The sequence below is a fragment of the Phyllostomus hastatus genome, unplaced genomic scaffold (genome assembly GCF_019186645.2).
Source record: "Phyllostomus hastatus isolate PE091 unplaced genomic scaffold, TTU_PhHast_1.1 phas_scaffold_39, whole genome shotgun sequence".
Classification (NCBI taxonomy): Eukaryota; Metazoa; Chordata; class Mammalia; order Chiroptera; family Phyllostomidae; genus Phyllostomus; species Phyllostomus hastatus.
This window is the reverse complement of record NW_025334028.1, coordinates 10,230,471-10,245,842: the sequence shown is the minus strand read 5'-3', so window position 1 is coordinate 10,245,842 and position 15,372 is coordinate 10,230,471. Positions and strand designations below refer to the sequence as shown.

At 36.8% G+C, this 15,372-nt stretch overlaps 1 protein-coding gene and 1 pseudogene across 6 annotated transcripts in view; one reads left to right on the top strand and one right to left on the bottom strand.

Annotated features, from left to right (window-relative positions):
- The window catches only part of ARHGAP24 (Rho GTPase activating protein 24), a 478,629-nt gene that overhangs the window by 119,803 nt on the left and 343,454 nt on the right, over positions 1-15,372 (bottom strand). The window lies entirely within an intron of this gene.
- Positions 1,215-1,604, top strand: LOC123806794 (annotated as a pseudogene).

Below are 15,372 nucleotides of genomic sequence, written 5' to 3'. Positions count from 1 at the left end.
GATACATCAAACTTCTCTATGCTATATAGGGAACCAGTTGGTGTGGCAATGGCGAATGTAGCTCAGCCCTGGTTCAGAAAACTGACAGGCACGAGGCAGCATACAGGAGCCAGGCCCACAGATCTGCTTTCCCCTGGGGAACCAGGACTGCATTATACCTAGGCTGCTTTGAGGCTTGCTTTTGCTAAAACTCCCTCACCTTGAATTAAGGCAGAAAATGTTTAATGCATATCTTTGAAGTAACTTCCGAAAGTCTGTGCTAAACCTCCCAAGGATGAAGTGTAACCAGTTTGACCACTTTTCCCCTTGTATTTGCATCATCCTTTCCTTTGTTATCCATATGAAGTAATCAACAACATCCTTTCCTTTGTTATCTGTAAAAGGTAATCACCTAAAGCAAACCTGGGCATAATGAATGAGGACCTCCCTTGATGCAATGCTTCCAGAAAAGCAACAAAAGCCTGTCCAGGCAAGGGTCAGGTGCTCTCTCACTCAGGGAGTGGCCATGCTGTCCCTTTTCTCCACAGAACTTCTGTAGTCCATGTGAATTTGTTTGCCATAGCCACAACACCGCAGACACCGCTGGTCAGAGTCTGCATCAATTCTAAATGCACTTTTTTCACCTTTTCTTCTGTATTCTTTATAAGGAAGTTATTATTCATAGTCCACATTTAAGGAGTGGGAAGTTATGCTTCACATCATTCAGGGGTATCTACATAAATATTTTAAATTCTTTTGCACAGATTTGTCTTTTCTCCTCCAATTTATAAATGATATAAATGCAATCATTTATTGTGTCAAGAAATAACTCATTTATTTTATAGTTTAGAATATAATTCAATTTATTTAGTTACACTGTTCTTGCTTCATCCATTGGGAGCTCTTTCAGGGTTTTTTGTTGTTTGTTTTTTGTCCCTTTGACACATCACCATAATTGTGTTGTTTTTGTTTTTGTTTTTAATAGCACACTGTTACCTTCTGGCACTGACCAAGGCTCTCTAGGCTTACCTTGCAAATTCCCTGCTCCAGTCCTAAACCAGACATTTTTCTCCAAAGAGCCCTGGTTCCTTGTTGGAGGATAGTACTTAGAACCAAAATCTGGATGCTCAATGTATGGATGACTTTTTAAAAATGTTCCACAGACTTTTTCATTAACTTTCTTAAAAGTAAATGTAAGCTTTTCCTCCCTGGCTGCTTGAAGATCAGCCACCATTATGAAGAACACAGTAACTATCCAGACCAAAGAGTTCATGGCCAAAAGACTAGTTCAGCAGAAACAAATGGCCATTGACGTCTTTCACCCTGGGAAGGCAAAAGTATCCAAGACAGAAATTCAGGAAAAACTAGCCAAAATGTATGAAACCACAGCAGATGTCATCATTGTATTTGGGTCCAGAACTCATTTTGGTGGTGGTAAGATAACTGGCTTTGGCATGATTTATGATTCCTTGGATTAGGCAAAGAAAAATGAACCCAAACATGGACTTGCAAGACATGGTCTGCATGAGAAGAAGACGTGAAGAAAACAGCAAATGGAATGCAAGAACAGAATGAAGAAAGTCAGGGAGACTGCAAAGGCCAGTGTTGGGGCTGGCAAAAGGTGAGCTGGAGATTGTACAACAGAAGGAGTTAAGATGCTTCAGTAATTTTATCTGAGGTGATTATGCAGAATTTTCATGACAGGATTAATAAGTTAAGAACTATGAATTACGTGTGTGGTTGTTTGTAATATAAAGACAAGTAAATATAAGTGCTATTTCAGCTTTGTACATGTGCTGGGATTGTGAGCAATCCTTTCTCCATAACTTACTCCCTTGCCTTCCCCGTTAGTATCCATCTCAGTTTCACAACACCCCAGTTGGTCACGATGTTCTTGTTGTGCCACAGTCAGTGGGGGAAATGTAGATGCCTTATGGTTAAGATTTTCCAATTGTAAAGCTGACAAGCACAAAACAGAAACCAACTTCATCCCACCCACCTGCACTGTAATCACCATTTCTATGTTCATATCAGGCTGTACAGGTGCAGGTCAAAATGACTTTTGGGAGGGGTTAATTTTTGCTGCTATGTATCATGTCAGTTTTATACATAAACTCTTAAGGAAATAAGTATAGAACTTTTAGGTTATATAAATTACTATTACCTCATAATCATAGCACTAAAAATTGATGTTGAGACTTGGCTATGAAAACAGGATTCTAAGAAAGATTAGGAACTGAAACTTCTAGGCATTGTTATGTTTCCATTTCATTCCTTTCCAAAAAAGCAATGAATAATTTATTGAGCAAGCAAAATGATCAGTGCTCTTTTGAGGAGAAAAGGATGCCTCAGCAAAAAAGGGAAAAAAAAGGAAAATTGTATGTTTATTACTGCTTAATTGCAGGTCAACTAAGTTTGTTACTATAGGTCTGGTGCTCTTTTAATTCTGACACTGAGTGTGAACTTAGTAGAACCCATGAAGGTGAAGCCCAAATGATACTTAAATATGTTAAAGATCAAGCACAGAGCATCTAAATAAAATGACATTTTAGAAGAAAAGAGGGCTCTTAATCACATTAAAAAATTTTTAATGAAAATGACTGCTATTTGCCAGGACCTTAATATAAATAATTTTATTTAAACCTCTCATTTAGTCCTCCTGAATCCAGTGCTTTAAAATCCATTAAAAAAAAAGAAAGATGGAGTGATCTGTCCAAACACTGATGAAGCCTGAAGAAAAGTGCAGATTTAAAGACTGTTTTCTAACTAAAATTCATATAGCATACAGGACCACTCATGCTGTGTAGACCAGGATCCCAGCAGGAAAGAGCACATGCAGATTAGGGTTATGCATTAAGAGTTTCATAGAGACTATCCCTGAAGTCATGTGCAGGAAGTAGGAGAACCACAAGGGCACTTCTGCAGGCTGGGCACTGTAGAGTTGCACAATCCCCCAGGAATACACCAGCCACAAGTGATCTGCCCTACCCTCCACCCACACTGAGGGAGTCGGAGAAATTGACACATCACCCTTATTCTGCTCCCTGCACCCCATGTCTTGGTTAGGTTTTCCATAGGCCAAATACAACCATAAGGCATAGGGCAAGGGAGGCTTGGTGGGCGGTCCTCACAAATCTGCCCTCTAGAGCAGAGAGCAGGATGAGAGGGGTGGGCACTGAGTGCATCAGGAGAGCTGAACAGAAGAGCTCAGCAAATGCTGAAATGTCTCTAACTCCTGGTGTGAACACAGAAACAACATAGAATTCACATTCATTTAAGTATGTGAATTATTTACCTCTTGAAAACCAGCAGCAAAAGACCTTTGCACTGAATGTTTGTAAAGGTATAAAAATCAAAGGTGAGTTTCTTCATGTGGAAAAAAAAACAGACAAAAACAAACATAGAAAAAATGGCAAAGTCTCCATTAGAACCTTTGCTGGTTGACAACGGAAGACAAAGCAATGTCCTGTAGTATTTAAGATGCTGTTGTGAAGTCAGAAGTCTCCAGGAATAACCTGCTGTTTGGTAAAGCAAATCCAAATCATGGGGAGTTACTCCAGCTTTCTGAAGAATGGGGCTCTGACTCTGTCACTGAGTGGTTGAGCGCATTTAGACAAGTGATTTAAAGCTTTGTGCCTCATTTGCTTTTTCTGTGTCTAATACAGTACCGGATACTTAATGCTACATATATATTTATTTATCAAATTAATATTGCATCTGATCAAGGTAGACTGAACAAACAAGTAAATAGGGCCCGCTCAGGGATGGTGTGAGGATCACAGTGATGGTAGATGAGAAAAGATATCGTTATGCTAAGAAAACAGTAAGCACACAACAGAATAGTTTTCCAACAAATAAATCCATTTCTCTGCTCATTTTAACTGACTTTTCTTCTGTTTTTCTTTTCATTGTCTTGTTTTACAATGAAAATTGTCTAAAATCTTTAGAAATATACAGGAAATAACTCAATATAAATACAAATAATAAAGAATTAAGCTAACATTTAAAATTCAATAATGTAGTAATACTTGGAATGTACAGTCATGCACAACTTAAAGGTGTTCCAGTCAACACTGGACTGTGTGTACAATGGTTGTCCCACAAGATTATAATGGAGCTGAAAAACTCTCACCTACCCTGACCTAGTGACGCTGCAGCTGTCTTAATGTTGTAGGGAAATGCATTACTCATCTGTTTGTGGTGATGCTGGTGTAAACACACCTACTGCACTTCCAGCCTTATAGAGAAGTACAGTGCACACCATTACTGCAGTAGTGTATACTGTGGTGTATGTAAGTGAAATCGCCTAAGGCAGCACTTCTCAGAACTTATCCCCGTTGTTAGGAGGCACGTGACTATTACAGATGCCATCTACAAAAGGATCCAATTTGAGTTTCTTTTGAATATATATTATCTTACTTGAAATGAATAATTCCTCCTATTTGCATACATCTTGATTTCAATATCCCAGGCTTACTTCTAAAGTAAATTACATAATTCTGAAAACATAATACAATATGTTCCCTGAACACAGTTTGTGATTTATTAAAAGTGAGCAAGTGATTTTACCTCATCTGCCAACTCATGGAATTTTAGGATTTAATTGGCCACAATAATTCTTAACCTAGAAAATCAAAAATTAACTTTAAAACTCTTGCTATTCATAAAATGAAATAGAATAAATAATATTATAAAGAGATAAATAAGCATTCTTCTAAAACTCATCCCAATACAAAAGCCGAAAGAAAAAAATTATCCAGGAGGAACCAGCAAACTCCATCAACCCATTTCTCCATCTGTTTCACAGGAAACCTGCAAGTGCCTCTTGACACGTGTTGGATGGGACTTCGGTCCGTTTGCTCACAGAGCCAAGACAGCACAAGGAGGAGGGAGATGGATGAGGCATATGGAACTTTTTCCTTTCAAATGCATGCACATTCTCAAGATGTTATTAAAAATGATTTATTTTGAATACATTTTAGTGAAAATCTTTAGCCAGAGCTCCTCCATTCCTTGAACACATAAAAAGAAAACTAAACAAAGAAGAAAATTGGAAACTCCTCCTCCCTCCTGGTCTGCATTTCTGTGTACTTCTTACTGCTCTTCTTGATCGTAAACATGGCGGGCTCAGGGTGACACCTCTGAAGGACCCTTGCTGCCTTCTCCCCTATTGTTTACATCCTCTGCCCCCCACAAGCTTATATTCTATTTATCAAAAAAAATCTAATTTTCCTCCTTCTCAAAAAATTGCCTGTTCATCATAAGCTTGGCCTGAAAGTTTCCATATAGATGCCTTTGCCAAGCCAGTGGAGAATAATTCTGTTTTTCTTAGAATACCCTGAATTCAAGATAAATGTGTCCCAAATTTTACATGGCTAATTCAATCCTCTTACATGACTGTACTATTTTCTTTGGCAGGGCTAAACTAAAAGACTTATTCAAAGTTCCTTAACACCATTCAAATGTTTATTCAAGAAGTAATAAGCTGTTTCCTAACAAGTATACTCTCAAACCCATCCCATACACTTAATTTGACAATTTAAGTTTCCTATCATTAACACTGACAATAGAAAACTTATTGAAGTTCAAGTATTTGTAGGGTACTTTTCTGCACATTGGGGAAGTTACATGTTATAAGACAAAGTCCACAACAATGATAAGCACTAAGGAGAAGATAGTAATCTGTGCCCCGAAAGTAGCGCTCATTCAATTAACTGATCCTCACTGAGCATCTCTTACTGCCAGGGGCAGCGCCGAGTGTGGGAAATATGAGCATCAACAGGCAGACCAAGTCCTTGACTTCACTGAGCACACAATCCAGGTCAGTGACAGCTGATTTTTTTTTAAAGGCTACAATATCAAGTAAAGAAAAAAAAAGACCAAATAAGTAGAGATATTCATAGTGGTAAGTGCTATGGAAAAAATATATAGGGCTTTGTGATAGCAACTAATAGGATGGCTGCCTGCGTTATTTAGGGTGGTTTCTCTAAAGTTTAAGTTGAAACCTGAAAGAGAAGCTGGCTAGCCAAGAAACAAAGTAGGCCTGAGGGGAGGACAGTTGGCTCAAAGTAAAAAGTGTAAAACTCCAATTTTAAATAAACCTAGCGGTATATGTAGGGATCACCACAAAGTCAATTTGTCTGAAACATGCATGCTCTAGAGAGAGTGGCCTAGGATAAGGTTAGAAATGGACCTTTTTATACTGAGTCTGTAGGCCATGATAAGGAATGTGGACAGTTCCAAACTAGGAACTTGGATAAGAGGGAGTGGGCTACCCATCTATCCAGGGAGAGGGCTGGGGCAAGAATTCAGAAGAGGAGGTTCACTCTAGTGGAAGAACGGGTAACAATGCACATCCAAGGAAGAGCAGGACTTAAACAAGCAGAGGAGGAAGCTACACAGGGTACTTAGAATTGTGGGTTGATCTAGTTGTGAAATAATAAATGATAAGGTTGGCTGCAGTAGAGTTGTCTTGTAAAGATGTACTGAAAGACAAAATATTGAAGAAATAGTAAGGGCCAGATTGAGAGAACTTTTAAATTCAAACTTAGGAGTTCTTCTGTTGTTTAATTTGAGCTGAGTTAAGATGTAAAGTGGGAGGTGTTATGTAAAAGAAATGCATTATTAAAACAACTATGACTACCCATGTATAACTTTTGGAGATAGATAAAACCTTAATCTGATGTGAGTATCTATCTCTCAGGACATTCATTTCGGTGAATCTGGTGTGAATGAATGAATGTTTGAGCTAAGATAGTGGGCACAGAAACAGAAAGGAAAAGACCAATATAGTAACATAAAAAGAAAACATAAAAAATATTTGGTTCCTGAGATATGAAGGTGGGGGTGGAAATAAGAGGAAGTAATTTGGTAAATACCATTCAAGTTCTCTTTCTTCTGTAAGTATCCAGAGTCCATTGGCAATGTGCCTAAGTGGTACACACCACACATGCTTTGCCTCCTGTTTTGTTTCCTCTGAAATGGCAAGCACTGCTCTACAAAGCAGCAATGATAGACACAAGGACAAAACTGGTAATTGCTGGGCCAGAGGCGTCACAGCATGGAAATAAGGAATGCTGTGGGACAAGATTAATATGTGCAAAATGTGTACATTGACTAAGGAAATGTGTAAAATGAAATGTGTTATACAGTTGTCATGGAATAGCATTTAATCTTTTCCTTTTTCCTTCATATTAGCCATTTTCTTATATGGGAAGGGGATGATCACTAAAATGTGAATATTTCAAAAGTACAACAAATAAACAAGTAATGAGAAAAATATTGTCACAATCAAGAGCTAGCTGAACAGCAAGGAAGATTAATAGTCATCTTTATGTATTAGCATTCTTATTCTTATGTTATTAAAACAGCATCTGGCCTTAGGCAATTCTTTCCCTTTCTGTGCCTTGTTTTACCATCTACAAAAGGAAATGACATAATCTAGTGAAGTGGGAGAGGGTTGTGTTTATGTGTGTATAGTCAGAATAACAATATATTCTTATAAAAACCAGAAAATATAGAGGTGTAACCTAGATAATAGATACTGACAGAATGCATCTTAACAAAGCAATATTAAATGTAGCACATTCCTTCTAAAGTATTTTATTCAAAATATCATAAGGAAAAGTTTACTAATATTAATAAACAACCCGCTCACAAAATATAATAAGTAGAGAGAGTGATTCTCACAATTCATTTCTACAAGGAATGAAAAGATAGGATTAATGCCAACAATTGCCTTCTATAATGTCTACCTTCATTCTACTGGTGATTGACAAATTAGTTTGCATTGCACCTAGGGTACAATATTAAATCCGCTCATAATCATTTATCACTTTATGGCTTCCTGTTCTCAGGAACTTCAGTTATATTTAATGCCTACCTTCCTTTAGTAATTGGTGTTCCACTTAAAGAGAAGTCATCTATTTTAAACTAGCCTTGGGTTTTGCAGAAATACATGCAATAAAAGCTTCTAGCACTTCTAGGCTATTATGGTGGTGATTGTACCATAATGGAACCTACAAAAAAAAAATGCTTGAAGAGCTTCCCCTGGCTAAGAGGGTTGACAGGTTTAATATTAAATTACAATGAAGAGATGTCACGAAATATCATGTGTACTTGATACTTGGTCTTTGTAGAGAACATTTCTGCAAATCACAGTTCCTTCTTGGCATCTTCCATGTTTTCTCTGAATTATATGTTAATGTGCCCTCACGGGGCACCATATTCCAACAAGTTACCCTGCTTCCCCCATCTCCCTACACACTTGCTTTTTATATCCTCCATAAATATCACCTTGTCCTGTAATTCATCTTCCATGCCTCGTTCATTTGAAATCTAAGCTTCTTGGTCCTGTTTTGTCATATTAAAATACTTCCCATGGAAAGCTCTTGTTTAAAAAAGAATCAATTGTTCTGATTTATTTGACATGAGTTTCTGGGTGTTTTTAGAATTTATTGTTCATTCTCAAGTCAATACCTCTATGATACCGTCATTAAATATTAAAGGTTGCTTAGGGCACAGTCCTTATCAGAAAGCTTTGCCTTGTTAATATCAGGGAGAATGATACTCTCTCTCTTGGGAGGTTGCTTGAATTTTTTTTGTGAGCTCTGAAACTTGAGTTGGCCACTTTGATATGGTTAGGAAAAACAGACACTACTGGAAACTTAAAAAATAACCAGGGGAGTTCATAAGGGAGGATGCCTGTTTCTGTTTTTCTGTCTGTTGCAAAAACTGTTTCATTAGTAACTGTAGGCCCTTAAATAGAAAAGGAAGTTAAAATTGTGAACTGCAGCAAGCTGGGCTAATCTGTTAGTAAAAATAGTCCATATGGCTAAAGATATGAACCCACATTCTGCAAAGTTCAGGAGTCTATAGCAATGGTCCTAGAACTTCACTTGCCATCACAGCCCTGGGTATCAGATGGATCTGTGTGGATGCTGAGACCTACATCTCACATTAAATATCTGAAGAGAGAAATACTGGTAGAACTATACTTCTTACCTAGAAAAAGAGGCTATTTCAGCAGTTAGGCTGCAAAGTTTAGCATGGGTTTAAACAATCATTTCTTATTGGTAAATTATGCTGGCATTTACTGAAGACTTTTATTTATTTTATCTATTTATATTTTAGGCTGCCAAGATTATTTATCACTCTATTATCATTTTCTATCTTTGTTCCATAAAGAAACATAATTTAAATAAATCTCTTGAAGTTTCATATGTCAAAAGTCTATGAAATAATTCACAGGAGATGTCCAGAGGAATGTTTAATCCTTAGTGTTTACAGTTGAGGAACTGATAGTGCAGTTCAAAAAACCACACTATTGTCAATTAGGGCATAAAGCACAAGTACATTGTGTATGTGTATGCATGTATGAGGAAGGGGTCAGACCTGCACTCTCACTTTTTTCCTCCAAGGGCAGCAGGTCAGACTACATTTTAATGACCATAAAATGCCTGAAGTAATGTATGAAGGAAGGAAAGAACTTCCCCCAAGACCTCAGAGCAAATGGTTGCAGAAGGATATGAATAGTATGGATTGTTTGTATATGCTTGAAGCTCAGTCTTTTTGGTGTGAAAGGTTATTCAATATCTGGCATCTGTATATCTCTCTAGATTCGATTATTTTTATTTTCACCAGATGCACCCCTTTCATTCTCTCCAGATAAAGTAAACTCTTCTAGATCCTTCCAAACCCTCAAGGTACCCTGCCACTTCTTATTCCATACATGGTCTTCCTTCTGTCTGGAATGCCATTCCTGGTTAATTCCTTCTTCCTTATGACTTTGCTTTTTAGAATCACCTGATGAGGCAAAGGCAATTTGGGGAATCATAAAAGACCAGATAATGTTTTAATGCTTGATGAATCACTTGTTTTAATTTAATGAACTCCTTCTGTGTGAGCACAGCTTAGTTGCACAAAGCACATACTTATTGTCAGGCAAATACTACTGCTGTGAAGGGTGAAAAGAAGCAAATATATCACCAGGCACCATTTACCAGTAACCTGTAACTGAAAAAGTGAGGAATTTCAAAATAAAATGGTAGGAAATATTATCATGTATAAAAGGCTTCAATGAAGAATATCAATCATTGGTCACCTTTTATGAGTTCAGGGGTCTGAAGACCAACTAAGGCAGCCCTGTGGCCCTGCTCTTTTTCACAGCTGTTAGAGTTGTCTCACCTGCTCTCCAATGCCTGGCATAGTGTTTTATACAGTAGGCATTTAATAATATTTCTTGAATGTTGCATGAGTGAATGGCTAATTGGAGAAAGGCATATGTCTGTCTGTTCTATTTATCTATATTTCCCAGAACTCTTGTGGCAAGGAAGAACTTATATTGTGGTAGACACTGAAGAAAAGGTTAAAAGTAATATGTGTTCCACTTAAATTTCTTAATTGCAAGCAAAAGAGATTTTAAAATAGCCAAGCAAAAGGAGAATTATTAGAATATATTCCGGCCCAGAATCAGCTTCACACTGTCATAGAAGTAGTTAAATAGATATACAAAGCAGGAATTGAGAGGCATAGTAACCAGCCTACCGCAGTAACTAGGCTGCTCCTCTTGCCTCCTATACAACTACTGTGCTAGTATGTACCTCCAGCCATTTCTCCCTCTCTTGTGTGTCTTACAACTAAGAGAGAGCACCATATTGGTCCAAATAAATCCATGTGCCCATTATCTGTCTCTGTTGGGCTTAGGGAGTAAGGGTCTAATGTCTTCGGCTTCTAGAAGAAAAGATGTAAACCAAGACTTCCTACCACTAAAATTACACAGAGATCCTTTCTGAATAAGAAATGAAAGTGTTATGAGGAGAGTAAATGGATTTTCAGAAAACGAATATATATATTCATGATGATTAATTTCAATTTATAACCCATGCTTCCTTATTCTTAAATAAACTAGCAGTGAGAGATGAAATATATGCAATGCATTCCTGTGTTTTCAGAGAGCACACTATTCAAATAATCTCACTTGCTTCATTACGTGTTTACTTTTGTATTTATGACAAGTTTTTTCCTTGTAGATTGTAAAATGAAAGTAACTATGAAATCACCTTTGATCTGTTTTCCTCACAGTCTTAAAATATCAAGGAGGTTTGTTTTCGTTAACAGTTTTGCTCATCACCCTGTACAAGTAAACTCCTGAAGAGCAACAACTTCCGTTTTGTTCACTACTGTATAGCCTCGATGTCTAGAACAGAGCCCGGCACAAATACTCAAGAAATAGTTATTGAATGTTGATTTAAGAAGGTACATCCCAGGATGCTTATTGAGCCACTACTTATGATACCACAGCAACAAAAATGGGAACAATCTATGTATCCAGCGAAGGGGAAATGATAAATACATTTTGATACATCTAAATCTATGAGAGGTGTATGAAATATTAAGTGTTAGAAAGTGAGTTACCAAAAAAACTTATATAATAATCATACTTTTGTTAAGATATTATGTGTATACATAAAAGCAGTCATAGAAAAATGTACTAAAATGTTGAGAGATATCACTAAGGGTGAGTTTGGAAGGGAAGAATAACAAAGATACTTTCACTTATTTTACATAATATCTTTTTAAAACCCCCTTTTGTTATTATAAAAATATAACATGTGTATTATAAGGAAGAAAGTAGTGGAAAGAAACACTAAAAAATTAAAACATCAGATTTTTATTTTTACCATAGCAATAATGCTCTTTCTGCAGTGTATGTCTTTTCAGATCTTTATCTCTGTATATCTATACACAAAGGTATATTTTTTTACCAATATGAGATCATTCTATATATATAGATTTTCTAGTAAATAATATCTAGTTTCATTTCAGTAAATTTTCATCTCATCTAATATGTAAACATATTTGCAAATTAGAATGCATTGAAACTAAACTTTTTTTCTTAAAAAGACAGTTAAGTAAATAAAAAGGCAAGCTCCAGGTTGAGAGAAAATAATTACAATACATATTGTCTGACAAGACTTGCATCCATTACATGTAAAGAACACTTACAATACTTTTATAAGAAGATTAGCCCCTTAAAATAAAAGGGCAAAGTATTTGAACAGTTGACAAAAGGAAATATATGAGTTGCCAAAAAGTGCACAAACACTCAATGTCATTAGTCACCAGAGAAGCCACAAATTAAAACCACAATAAAATACCACTAAGCATCCATTAGAAACTAAAATTTGTTAAAGGACTGGCATTACGAAGTGGTGGCAAAGATATGAATCAACTGGAACTCTCATATGCTAGTGAGAACCTAAAATGGTACAAGTCATTTTGAAAGTTATCCAGTTTCTCATAAAGTTAAAATATATTTAGCAAATCACTCAGCTATTTTTCTCAAAAGAATTCTAAACACAACTCTACGAAAAGAGCTGTTCATGAATGTTTCATAGTAGCTGTATTCATAAAAGTCCAAAATTCAGTCAATGGTACTAAAAATCAATTTTATATTGAAGGCAGTATATCACTCCCAGAAGCCAAGTGCAACCCTGGGCTGAGGGAATGAGAAGCTTCTCGGCAACCTGCTTCTCTTAACAGCACGTGAATGCCATGAAGCTCTGGTTCTACCTGTGGACTTTCAGCCTCTCTGGAATCAAGCTGGCCCTACATTTGCTTACTCTCACTCAAAGATAGGATCAGCATATCTAGGCTTAATTTCATGGAGTATTTTTCCTATGTACCACAGTCATGTTTGGTTTCAACGGGCTGGATTTAGGTTTTATGTGGTTTAGGAAAGAAAGGAACAGATTAAGGGTCTGAAGATTTGAGTTTGTCTTTTGGCTCTAGGTCTCGCTGTTTCTTATGTGTACATATGTGCACACAAATAATGCCTGGCCATATTGGGCTAGTAATTTAATACTAGCCAACTCAAAAGGTTATTGTGACTACTAAGTGAGATAATGCATAGAAAATTGTTCAAAAAGGAAGGAGCTGTGCCAACCTTAGGCATCAGCTTCAGTCTTCAGGACTGATGGTGGGATGCTTCCCTGCAGTCACACGAAGTAGATGGCACCTTGTCGCCTGATACCACTTCTATGAGAACAAAACTAAGTCACCATAAACCTAGGAGCTAAGAAAGCATCAAAGTCCTGTAAATAGTCCTTTGTTCTTAGGACAGTTCAGACGTTTCAAATTACCAAGTGTATTGTTGTTTTTCTCTTAGAAATGCTGCCTGTTAGGTGCTGGAACTAATGACAGGAGTGGTTGAGTATCTATTTCCTACATTGTGAAGTCATTCCTGAAAATATCATTCCAAGTGGCAGCACTCCAGGGTCAAGTGCATACAAGATGTGTCCGCTCACTCACTGGCTCAGTGTGGTCGCCAGTTACAGTTTAGACCTGTCCTGATATAATTAAACACTGCCCCTAAGCTATGAGGCTTCTGGGCCTTCTAGGCTAAAGGAAAAGAGAATAAAGTAACAAGAAAGAGATGTATTCATCAAATTTTGAAACTTTCCAGAAGAAGCTGTAGAGATTTAGAGATTATGTTTTATACTTTCAATTTATAAATAAGGTGGAAAAGGAAGGGAAATGGAAAAATGGGAAAAGAGAAGAAATAATTTTCACAAAACAAGAACTTTGTTGCTTACTATCTATTGTTTTAAAAAATTCTTAGTGGCCAACAGTATAACAGCACCATTATCTGAATAGTCCCTTGAGGCCAATATTGTCTATAAGTCCTGGGTCCATACGAAACTAATTTTCTCATTTTTCAATTCTGTAAATTCAAAAGGCTATTTGTCAAGTATAATTAAAATGTTATCATACATTGCCTCTGAGATTTCAATTCATGTGGATAAAACTTCTATAGCAGTCCTGATTTCATGTAATTACTTTCCTTTTCATACAAATAATTAAAAACATTTATGTAAATGTACAATTTGGCTACTTAGTATCTCCTGTGAACAAAACTACAAATGGGACACAGTTCATCTGTCAGCCCATGTTTTTCTATTTTGGATACAGAAATGGACACAGTCAATTTGCCATGCTGTGGAGATAACTGGTGAACTGGGAGAAAAGTTGTAGGACAGAGATTAGACTGCTAGCTGTGTCGTTTACTAACTGTGCAATCATGAGTAACACACTTCTCTCACTTACTGTGACATGTCTGCCTCTGAAAAACACATGCAGTACTTCTGCAGCCCTGCGGAACATTGGACTACTGAAGCTGCTACTTGAGGGATGCACCTGGGCAGCATTACCCTCCAAATACTGCCACATCCTGACCTCTACTCTTCAATGCTGTGAATAAACAGATGATCAGATATTTAGCCAGCACTGTGTGTGTGTTCTCATCTCTAACCTCACCCACCTCACACTCTTCTCTTTGCTCCCTCTTTTTGCCAGCCAAACTTGTCTCCTTGCAGTTCCTCCAGCAGGTCAGGTATCCTGCCCCATCTGAGCCTACCTGCTTGTGGTTCTCTCTCCCTAGACAGCTCCTTACACAGCAGGCTGCTCTAGGCTTTTGCTCACAATTCATCCCAGAGAGGTGTGTCTTGACCATCCCGTATAAATGAGTTACCTGTTCCATCCATTCTTTGCATTTCCCTTTCTCTGCTATATCTTCCTTTATGGCCTCTACTGTTTGGCATACTTTACACCTATTTTGTTAAGCATTATGTATACCTATAATACATTATAATTACATATCTTGAGTCTAGAATGTAAGGTTATTGAAGATAAGGAGTTTGTCAATTTAATTCACTGCTATACTCCCACTATACTCAGAAGAACACTTAACACACACACGAATTATGTGTTATAACAAATAACTGTTAAATGAATAAAAAACAAATCAAGCAATTTTTCTAGGTGTTAAAATAAGGTGATATTTTAAATCTTTTTATTAGAAAGTCATTGCAAATCATGAAGTAAATAGTAAAATCTAGATGTTGCAGCATTGTATTGTAATCAAATTTATTAATTACAATTTTTTGCATGTACTTCAGAAAGTTTTAGTAGAAATCTGATATTCAGAAATTCCCAGTGTAGTTCATAAAGGTATGTGGCCTCAAAATTCCCCCTTTTGTTTCTAGAATAAGTTGGCACCCAAAACATCTCAAAAAACAAATGTATGAACTTGGATTACTCTGGTTCAATTATATTCTAGCCTCGGCAAGAGTTGAGTTATAAGTTGGTGGTAAAATTACTGTAAACCTTCTTCTGATATTTTATTCTAGACCATAAATAATGAAAGAGTTCTAAAGTGGCACCATGACTGAAGGACAACATACTATTTAGCTGTTTTTCAAAAATCAAACTGTGAAAATCTGTTTCTTTATTGCTTTTCCTAATTAAATGGCCACAAATCAATTTTTCTCAATACCCATGGCATGGCATGAAAAGAATGCTGGAATCCTAACAAATTATCTTTATCCAAGCTAA